This window comes from Cenococcum geophilum, assembly GCF_001692895.1.
Source record: "Cenococcum geophilum 1.58 unplaced genomic scaffold K441scaffold_12, whole genome shotgun sequence".
Taxonomy (NCBI): domain Eukaryota; kingdom Fungi; phylum Ascomycota; class Dothideomycetes; order Gloniales; family Gloniaceae; genus Cenococcum; species Cenococcum geophilum.
In genome coordinates, this window is record NW_027137570.1 from 938755 (window position 1) to 950403 (window position 11649).

Consider the following 11649-nt stretch of genomic DNA (forward strand, 5'->3'; position numbering starts at 1 on the left):
GATATCTCCTATCTCTAAGTCGTCTATTAGAGGTATAGTATTCCCGTTTTTAATTTAATAACCTTTATTATTTTTAATACCTATTAGATCCTCTGTATCTAATCGTTATAACTAGCTAGTAACGTTTATTCTATTACTTAGTAAAGTTATACCGTCCTATTCTTATTATATAAAAAAGAAGTTAATATATATTACAATCGCGTCTCTATCTAGTTACTAGCCTTCTTTCTATACTAAGTATACGTAAGTAAATATACAATCGTTCTATAATGTTTAATTTATCTCTAACGCTAAGTATATATATCTTATTATTCTTTATAACTATTTAGTTCCTTATCTAATCCGCTCTAGAATCGCGCGTATTAGTAGCGGCTAAAAGACTAGAGAGTAAGCTAGCTAAGGCCCTTACTAAAGTTTAGCATTATTTAAATAAGGCGCCTTAGGCTCTAAAAACTTAACTAGATACTTATACTTGCCTAAGCCGTCTAATAAAGGTCTATAAAAAGATACACTTAAAAAAGTTATATTTAGTAGAGTAAGGTCTATCTAAACTTAAAGCTAAGGAGGCTAAAAAAGATTCTAATTAAGAAGAGGCGGAAACAACTAATATACTAGTAGTAAATCCCTTAGATAATCTAGCTCATCTATTACCATTAACTAATCCCTTTATTTTTAACTTCTTCTTAATATTACCTAACCCATTTTCTTCTAATACTTCTATACCTTTCCTATAGTATTTTTTAAATTCTATAATAGCTCCTAGGTAGTCTTATTATAGCCTATCTACTTAACCTTATACTATATTTTATCGTTAATATCCTTATAACTAATAATCTTTAAAACTTACTATTTGTCTTCTTCTTATCCTCTATATATATCTACTTTATAAATTAGTGGCTTAATATTCCTATATACTGGCTCTAGTATTACAATATACTATATAGGGTAGATCTTTATTTTAGCTAGTAGGTTTAACTTAAATATAACTGGTAAAATCCTTTATATAATTTTAAAATGTCCTAGTCTAACATAGTCTAATTTCTTACTTAGTCATTAACTCTTAAAATTTTTATATAGTAGCTACACTTTACCTCCCTCCTTAAGATCTAGTCCCTTAGATCTTTTAGCGTTATAGTACCTTTTTATCCTCTCTTATACCTTTTTTATTAATTCCATAAGGTCTATATAAAGATTTATTAGTATTTTTATCCTTTCTTTAGCTATGCTACTTATTTTCTTCGCTTACTATAGTAATAACGATATTCTTAGCTTATATCTATAATTTACCTTAAATAGTAATATGCCTATTCCTTCTTATAGTATTATATTATATGCGAACTATATAATTAGTAATAATATTACCTAATTATTCTATACATGGTTAATATAATACCTTAAATACTATTTTAGTATCTAATTTAATCTTTCTATTTATCCGTCCGTCTATAGATAATATATAGTAAAAGTTACTACTCTAACTACTTATTCCGCTAAAAATACCTTTTAAAATACCATTATAAATCTTAGATCCCTATCCAATATAATCTTATTTAGTACTCTATATCTTATAAATACTTCTCTAATATAGATTCTAGCGACATCCTCTACTAAAATCTCTTCTGTACATACTATAAAGTAGCCCTATTTAGTTAACTTATTTAACTATTACTAAGATTATATTATACTTTTATCCGGTAATAAGATCTCTTAACTTTAGTAACTTAATAATAAAGTCCTATAATATAACCTCCTATAGTCTCTCTAGTATTTTAATAAATTGTAGCCCTCTATATAGCTTATACCTTATTAATTTATTCCTTTAGCAATCTAGACACTCTTTTATTACTTTTCTAGCTATACTCTAGATTTTATTAATAATATATTCTTCCTAAAGTCTTAATACTAAGCCTATTACTCCATTATGTCCTTAAGTCATTCCCTTATAAAAATCTTCCATAAAATACTCTGCTATACTTTTTAGGATATACTTTACTTTTCGGTTTTCGTATATATCTATTTATAGATCTTCTAGCTATGCTTCTAGAATTCTTTATACTTAAAAGCTCTTTAGTATTTTATAGACTCTTTCTAGTTTATTATCCTCTTAAGTTACTACTAGCTTAGGGTAATTATATCTAATCAATCCATCCTTATTTCTACGTAGTATTACTCCTAATAGCTTTTTATCGTTTTATAATTTAGCCTTTTTACTTAACGCGTCTGCTCTTATATTCTTAGTTTCTTTAGTATACTAAATCTTAAAATAGTATTCCGTAAGTATCTCTACCTATTTAACTTATCTCTAATTAAGTTCTTTTATTATTAGGAACCCCATTAGGTTCTTATAATCTATCTTAACTATAAATAGTTTTTCTACGCCTTATAAGAATGCTCTTTATTTCTTTAGTACTATAACTATACCTAACAACTCCTTATTATAGATGTTATAGTTTAACTCTAGTGGTATTATCTTCCAACTATAGTATGCTACTAGATGCTATATATTCCTATACTTTTATAGCAAATATACTCCTAATATAAAGTTTAATGTATTTATTTTTACAACTATATCTAGTCCTAGTTAACAAATCTTAAGAATTAGCTCCTAGATAAACAATTCCTTAAGTTTCTTAAACAGCTCTTTTTATTTATCTTTCTATACCTATAGTTCCTCTTTTTTTTATAAGCCTAGTAAACGGTTTAATATTCTTTAACTATTATGCTATAAACCTCCTATAGTAGTTCCAAAACTCTAAGAATAACCTTAACTATATTATATTCTCTAGTTCTTACTAACTTACTATAGCTTTAATCTTCTTTAGGTCTATACTAATATAATCTAGTTTAATAATAAATTTAATAAAATCGGTCTTCTTAGTAAAGAACTCGCATTTCTTAATTACTACTAGCATCTATTCTTCTTATAGTCTCCTTAAAACCCATTTAATGTATTCTCCGTATTCTTCTTTAATTATTAAGTAAATAATAATGTCGTTAAGGTATACTATAATAAACTTATTAAGGTATTCTCCTAATACACTATTAATTTGCTTCTAGAATATTACTAATGCATTTATTAACCTAAATTGCATAACTAATAGTTTATATAGTTCTTCCTTTAACCTAAAGGCTGCCTTTTATTTATTGCCTTCCTTAATTCTAATATAATAGTACGCCTATCTTAGATCTATCTTTATAAAGATTTACGCATTACTTATCCTATCTTAGATTTCGCTAATTAAAGATAAAGAATATCTATCATTTTAAGGAATACTATTTAACTATTTATAGTTAATATATAACTTAAGTTTTCCGTTCTTCTTTAGTATAAATAGTACTGGATATCCTACTAATAACTATAATAGTTTAATATATCCCTTTCGTAAGTTTTCTTAAACAAACTCCTTAAGTGCTCTTAACTCCCCTTAAGTAAGCTTATAGGTTAGGAAGAACCTTAAACTTATTCCTAGTTTTAACTTTATCTTATAGTTCTATACTATATAATCTACTAGCTTTTTACTTTCTAGGCTTTATAGTTTTTTGCTATATTTATAATATCTCTTTAGTATATAACTTAAGCCTCGCTTAGTCTCTTTATATATTACTCTAATTTAGTATTATACTAACTTAGTCTATTATCGCATCTTATATTACTAAGCATTCTTAATATTAACCTATCCTATAATCCAATTAATTTTTAAATTATATTCCTATAATTAAGGCATACCTAATACTGCCTTATCCTGTCCTAATAGTAGGATATTAAAAGACATCTTAATTTATCTCCCTTTAATGGTTATCTAAATAGGTCCCATTTTAAGATTAATAATCCCTTCTCTATAGGTTATTAGATCTCCTAAAATTATAACTAATTAGTAAGGTTATTCCTTTTATCTATAAGGTAATTCTAGTTTTTAACTACTACTAGTAAAATATGGTTTCTCGCTACTCTACTATTTATTAATACTTTAAACTATTAATCTTACCAATTAACTCGTAAATTTAGGTATTATCCTTAAATTCCTTTAAGGGTTTAAGGCTCTACCACTAGCTCCCTTTAGTCCTATAGGCCTCTACTTTTCCTAACTATTAGCTGCTTAATCCTTATATACTTAACTCGTTCTTTAGCTAATACCTAGTTTACTTTTTATCCTCTATATACTATAGATATATATTCTCTAAGCATTCCTACTACTATTACCCATTTAAGCATTCTTCTATAAGAAATCTTTCTAGTTAAAGTATTAAGTCTTATAACTCCTAAACTTCTATTAAATACCATTTGTATATATTTAGTATTTCTATACTATTACTTATCTAGCGCCTAATATATCCATATAAGGTACTTCCAATTCTTTTCTTTTGGATTCTTATACATTTTATATATATTGTCCACGTATATAATCTATAATAGCGTATAGTATACTAGGTGCTTTAGGTCAACTCTTAACTTATCTTTCTTTTTAAATTTAAACCTTTACTATATTAATCTAAATGTTATAACCTCGTTTATAGGTACTAAGATATACCTCTTACTTCTCTAGTCCTCTAATTATTTCTTTAGATCTTTTAACGTTATAATTAAGGCTCCTTTAATATAAGTTATAGCCTTTTCCGTAATAGGGTAGTCCTAGATAACTTACTTATCTAACCACATATAAAAGTCTTCTTACTTATTATTATATCGCTACCTATACCACTTTTAGTATAGCTACTAGAGTGTATACAGCTTATCCATAAGGGAGTATCTTCTTATTACTATATTATAATAGCCCTTTATATATCGTTCTTCGAATCTAGTAAAGATTTCTAAATCCTCTTTATTTTCTAGTTTAGTAAGCCATTTAGCTCTTAATATGCCTACCCTAGGCCTATTAGTAATTCTTTATACTAGTACTCTATCCCTTATATAACCTAATATATTAGTTCTCTAATAGTTTCTATTCTTACTATATAAAGATTTTCTATCTAAATTCCTCTATATTTTCTTTTGGTTTTTACCTTATAAGCAGATCCTTAAAGTCTTCTTACTTCTTAATCTTGGTTTATTTAATAGTCCTTATTTATATTTAGAAATCTTAGTTCTATAGGATTCTTAATCCTAAGCCTGCTTCTATCTTAAGCTTAGCTCTAGCCTTAGTTTAACTAGGCTTCTATAGTGTTCTTATTTCATCTTATTTCATCTTAAATCTTACTTATCTCGTCTTAAGAGTCTTATACCTTTAGGAAACTTCGTTCTAAGCTTATTTATATATTACTAAACTACGCTATTACTCTACTTTATTGGTTATTATCCATTATAGGTCCTTAAGCATGTCTTATCTCTTCTTAAGAATCTTAAGCGTCTCTTATCTTCTTCTAAGAATCTTAAGCCTATAGCCTTTTGCCTTTATTAAGTGCCGAAGTAGTTTATTATCCTATTTCTCTTGCGTCTTATAAAGCAATAGATATTATATCTAGTAGGGTCTTAATCCCTACTAATGTTCCCTATTCTATAGTGGAATTATCCTTTACCTCTTTAATAACATCTCTAAGGTTTATATACTCCTAGTAAGCTACCTTTATTACCTTATTATTACTAAATATTCCGCCTATATTAAATTTATTATCCTAAATATCTAATCTATAAGATAGTTTATTAGTTCCTCTAAACTTTAATAACTTTAGCTTCTATAGCTAATAGCTTACACTATACTTAGCGTCTTTATAAATTTAGCATGCGTTATTATAACAAAACGTAAAACTTTTAATTAAACATTCTTTTGTTCCTTATAGTATATTATTATCCCTTTATATATATATATCGTCTACTAGTCTTATTTCTTTTACTATATAATAACTCTGCCTACTTTTATAGTCTCTAATAAAATAACCTTATTTTCTGCAATTTATATAAGCTCCTTCTTTAAACCATTTTTCTTACTATAGAGTCCGCCTAAATATCTTCTACTACTAAGATCCCTAGTTTGGCCTCTGCTCCTTAGACCTTTAATTACTTAATCCTTATCCTTTAGGTTTCTATAGTTTCTAATTCCTTTTTTTTTCTTTAGTACCACTTAGGTTTATTAGCTTTATGCTACACTATAGTTTCTAACTTTAACTTTATTATTGCGTACTCTACGCCTTATATAACTATAGAACTCTATCCTAACCTTTCTTAGTCTACTCTCTTTAGTAAATCCTATTATTAATCTTAATTACTTAATTAATTAATTCCCTAAGAGTATCCGCATCTTCTATTAGGATAATTACGTCCTAGACTTTCGCCTTAAGTCCTTACTTATAAGCGCCTTATTGTTCTATTTAACTTATATTGCTAATATTTAAAACTACGTTATATATTTAATTGCTAAAGTTCTTTATACTAGGTTTTAAAGCTTTCTTTCTACTATAATAGTTACCTTTAGGTTTTTAAATATCTATATTAGGCGTTTCACAAACCTGTTTTAACTTAAGAATATATACTATACCTTCTAGTTAGTAGTTATTATACTATATTCCTATACCTCCGTAAAGTAAGGTTTAAACTACTTAAGTACTTTTTCTATTAAGAATAGTCCTATATAAGCGACTTGGTCTATAGGCGTTCCTAGTTTTACTTCTTCTTACGTAACCTTAAAGTGCATTTACGTAAGGAATCCCTTAAGTTTTAACTACTCCCCTAAGAATTGCTTAATTAAGGGTAACTTAACCTTAGCTACTCTAATTCCATTAATCCTTTCTTTAAATATCCTATTATTGTTTATTAATTAATTAACCATTTTCTATAGCTATCTAACGGTAACTAGCTAAGAGTCAGTATCTGCTATACTAGTGTTATTGCCTAATCCTAAAGTAGTTGCTACTGTTAACGGCGTTATAGCTACTGCTTTTAGTAGCATATTATTTAACTTTTTTTACTATAACCTTAGTAGTAAATATATAATAAAGCCTTATAGAAAATACTACAGTAGACTTATTAATAGGCTGGGTATATAGGTATAGAATAGATAACAATATAAACATAACTAGTGGAGTAGTTGCCTAATAGATTAACTCTAATTATATTCTAAGATTTACTATAAAAAAGAGAAACTATCTATAGAGACCGTGTGTCCTTAAATATATAACTCCTCCCTATAGTAAAGGGTTTAGTACGTTAGTACATTAGTACGTTAATACGTCGCGTTCCCACGTTCCTACGTTCCTACGTTCCGAACTTGTAACGTAACTGGCTATATAACTTAGCTACCCCCTATTATATAGCTTAATCGGTTCTAGCGCCTCCTATACTATCTTAACCAACCCGTTCATATCCATTCTTAGTAGTTGTACTACTACTAATATAAGGTCCGTAACATATAAAAGCTTGTATTTAAATTTTAGAAAATATTATTAAGTAGTGGTTCAGATATTTAAGATTAAAATATCGGCTTTTTAGTGTATTTTGAAGTGGCCGGCTCGGTAGAGTAGCCGGCTCGCTAGTAGAATACGTTAGTTATTTTAAGGACGTGTACTATAAAATCTTTAGTAGGAGGGTTAAATAGTTTAGGGTAAAGTAGGGTCTAATTTTAGTAAGAGCGCGCTTCTTTTAGGGCTAGCGTATTTTATAAGCGTTAGGTTAGGGTATTAGGCTTCTAACCTTAGATGCCTAAGTAGTATATAATTAAGAATTGGAAATAAAATAGATATTCTAACTAGCGGGCCTAATAATAACTTAGCTGTTTTGTAGTTATAAAGTACTATAGGTTTTTATAGTTGCTTAGGACCTTAATTAAAAATCCAGCGCCTTCTAGTTTAGGTTACTATTACTTAAAGCATATAATAATAGCTAGTAATTCTTTATCGTAGATCTTGTAATTATATTTAGTAGGGCTTAGTTACTTTAAGAAGTATACTACGGGGTATAATACTCCTTCTTTATTATATTAAGACAGAATACCTCTAGTAATATAATTAGATAAGTTAGCTTTTACAATACTTATTTATTCTAGGTTAAAGTATTAGAGTATAGGTATAGTAGTAAATATAACCTTTAGGTAAGTAAAGGCCTTCTTATATTCCTTATTAAAGATAAAGGCTTTATCCTTTTAGGTTAGAGCTATAAGGGGTAAAACTAGGGCAAAGAAGTTATTAATAAACCATTAGTAGAAATTAGTAAATCCTATAAAGGCTCTTATATCCTTAACGTTTTTAGGTTCTTACTAGTTTATAATTACTTCGACTTTCTTTAAGTCTATTTATATACCGTTTATAGAAATAAGGAATTTAAGGTATAGAACTTCCGTTTTATAAAACTCGTATTTATCTATATCTAATTATAAACTAGCTCCGTATAGGGCTTATAGGATAAAATTAATATATTTCCGATATTTGGTTAGGTTATTACTATATATTAGGATGTTATTAATATAAGCAGTATAGAAGATATCTAAGTAGGGATATAGGGTGTTGTTTACGTAATATTAAAATAAGCTTAGAGTATTTATAAGGCCAAATAGCGTTACTAAGTATTTAAATAATCTATACTAAGTATAAAATATAGTAAGCTATTTATCTCCTTTTATTATATAGAGGCGGTTAAATACAGAGATAATATTAAGCTTTGTATAGTAGCAAGGCTTACTTAATTAGTTTAGTGTTTTCTATTTTTAGCAGTAATAGCGTTAAGGGCTTAGTAGTCTATATAAAAGCGTAGACCGCTACTGGGTTTCTTAATAAAGATTACTAGTATAGCTATAGGCGACGAGCTTACTCTAATAAATCCTTTGCTTAGGTTCTTATCTAAATACTTTTATAGCACTTAGAGTTTGTTTTAGGATATCCTATATAGGAGTCTAAATCTATACTGCTTTCCTTTTTTAAGTACAATCTTATAGTCGTATAATTAGTATTCTAGGAGCTTATTAGCTTCCTTCTATAAGAATACCTTTAGGCGGTTATAGTACTCTACTAGTACCTTTATAGTAGGGTTAGTGTACTTCTTTAATGCTAGGGCCTTCTTAATATTAGCTATAGTAATAGCGAAGATTACATATTTAGGTTTTTTAGAAAGTTGTGCTAGTGGGGTAGCTTTAATTATATGGATATGTAACCGACTACGGGTGCTGTCAAGACAGCTTCAACGCCACCCTATCTATTAATTGTAGATCAATATTGCTTGCAGATCACTGTTCCCATTTCAGCTACTATTTTATATATATATACCTCTTAATTTCTATAGATTTACAATTAAGTCGCTTGTTCAATTCCTACACACTGCAAAGCTTACAGGATATCTAGGGTACTAAGCTTACTTAGATTATCTATAGTTTCTTATTTAGGTTTAGATTTAGTATTAGGTATAGAGTTAGTATTAGATTTAGGTTTAAGTTCTTTAAAAATCCTTTTTATAGTAGAGTACCAGTCCTTTTAGTATTTTTATATATTAAGCTTAAGCATCTGCTTAGCTTAGGGCGGTATAGTACTTAGTAATAACTTATAGAATTTAGTAGAGTTTTTAGATCCTTAGTAGATGTCAGTAGAATTCGGTAGAATTCTTATGTTAGTGGAATTTGGTAGATTCCTTAGGTATAAAGTAGATAGTAATAGAAATTTTAGACTAGTAGATTCTGGTGGATTTTTTAGATTTTAGTTTTAGGTCTAAATAGTAAGTTATAAGGCACTTCTACTTGCAATGGGAGGCGGTAAATAGAAGCTTAAGGTTGTCCTAATTAATAGTTACCTTATATAGCTTTATCTAGGGTTATCTAAGAATTACTAAGTAACCTAGGGTAGTAACGAAAAGTTTAATTAATTCTTTGTGGTTTAGGTATTAGAGTCTTAGGAATACTACATAGGTAATATAGCCTAAGATGGTACGTTTACCATTAAATCTAAATACGTTAATATGCCGGTTAAGGGGGTTTAGGGTAAAACTAGTATCTTATATAAAGATCTTATTAATAAATCCTATACCGCTAGCTCCTATATTAATTAGGATTTAAGCGTTAGCCTATTAACCATTCTGCTAAAGATAATAGCTAATAGTTATATTATAGTCCTAAGAGTTAGAGTTTATAACGTTAAATCTGTTTAATAAGATCCTATAGTAGAGCTATTTTAAAGAGCAACTTAGCTCTAAGACCTTCCTTTTAAAGGTAATTAGGGTGGGGTTCTTATAGGACGTTAGTTAGAGCTTTATCCTTATAAACGGTGCTTATTAAATAAAGGGCTAAAACTAAATAAGGAGGGCCGTAATTAATAGCTTAGGGTTAGGCGCAATAAGTAGTTACTAATATTAGCTATTTATAAATTGTTTTAGGGCAAAGGTAAGGGGACGAAATAGTATTTTAAAATATAGTCCTTACTTCCGCACTTAAAGTAGAGGCCTAGTTTAATGCGTCTTTCTTATTTAGGGGACCCTAGTAGGGCGTACTTTAGGGTTTTAGTATTAATATCTATAGCGTTAGGGTGCTTAGGCTAAGATAATAACTTAGTAAATATCTATAGGATTACCGTATTATATTAGGGAGCGGGCTTTAGTGTTAGGCGTAGTATATTATTATACCGTTTATTAATAACGTTTATATAGGCATTAAGGGCTTCTAGTAGGTCTACGCCTATTGGGGAGGTTTTTAGCTTAGGGCTTAGGGATTTAATAAGGCTGTTAACCAGTATAGAGTTATTCTAGCCAGTCTCCCTTATATAATAGTTAAATTTAGAAAAATATACTAAGAAACCTTTTATTCCTTAAGCTATATAGTTTATCTTTCTTTAAGCAGTAGCTTAGCGGTTTAGATTACCGTATATAGCTTTAAGAAGTATAACTAGGCTTTATACTAAGTTCGGTTAGAGGGGTTTAATAAGGTTAACTACCTTTCTTTTTAGTTAACTTAGGGCGTAACAAAGTTGGTTAGCTTTAGTTAGGTAACGGTTAATATTACTAGTTAGCTTATTCTTAAGCTAGCTTAGGAATAATTAAAGCTTTTACTGTTTACTAGTAAATACTAGAGGGTTAGTTAGCCGTTTAGATTATTATAATATAGTAGTTAGTTTAGAGTAGACAGCTACTATAAGTTTAGGGCTTACGTTCTATATATTTATCTCTAGAGATAGTATTTAGTCCTAAGGCTCTAATATAGGCATCTTAAGTATACGGATTTCTTCTTAGAGGTCCTTAATTAATCGCTAGTATCGTACTTCTTATTCGGCTTATTATTAATTTAAAGTAGCTTAGTTTTATATAAGGGCGTTTATAAAAGACTTCTATATCTTTACTAGTTATTTTTAGAGTACGGATATAATACCAGCGGCTATTATAAGGGCTTTAGGGTCGTTTTATATTTTAGAGGTAGTATATAAAGTTACCGTAATATAGTGTTACGGAGTAAGTATAAGCGGCGATAATATATAGCGAAATAGATATTATTAAACTATATATATAAACTATATAAGAAGTTAAAACATTATATAAGGAAAAAAGGTAGGAAAATGGGAAGAAAGGGTATATATTGTGGACTTAGTTACTTAGTTAATATATATATAAAATAGAATAGGATTTAGGTAGTAGTCTTAGCGGAACTTAGTAAGATTTAGTAAAACTTAGTAGAACTTAGTAAAATATAGTAGAATATAGCAAGTTGCCGTTAGATTGCCGTAGATTGCTATTAAATTACTATCTCGTGGTCG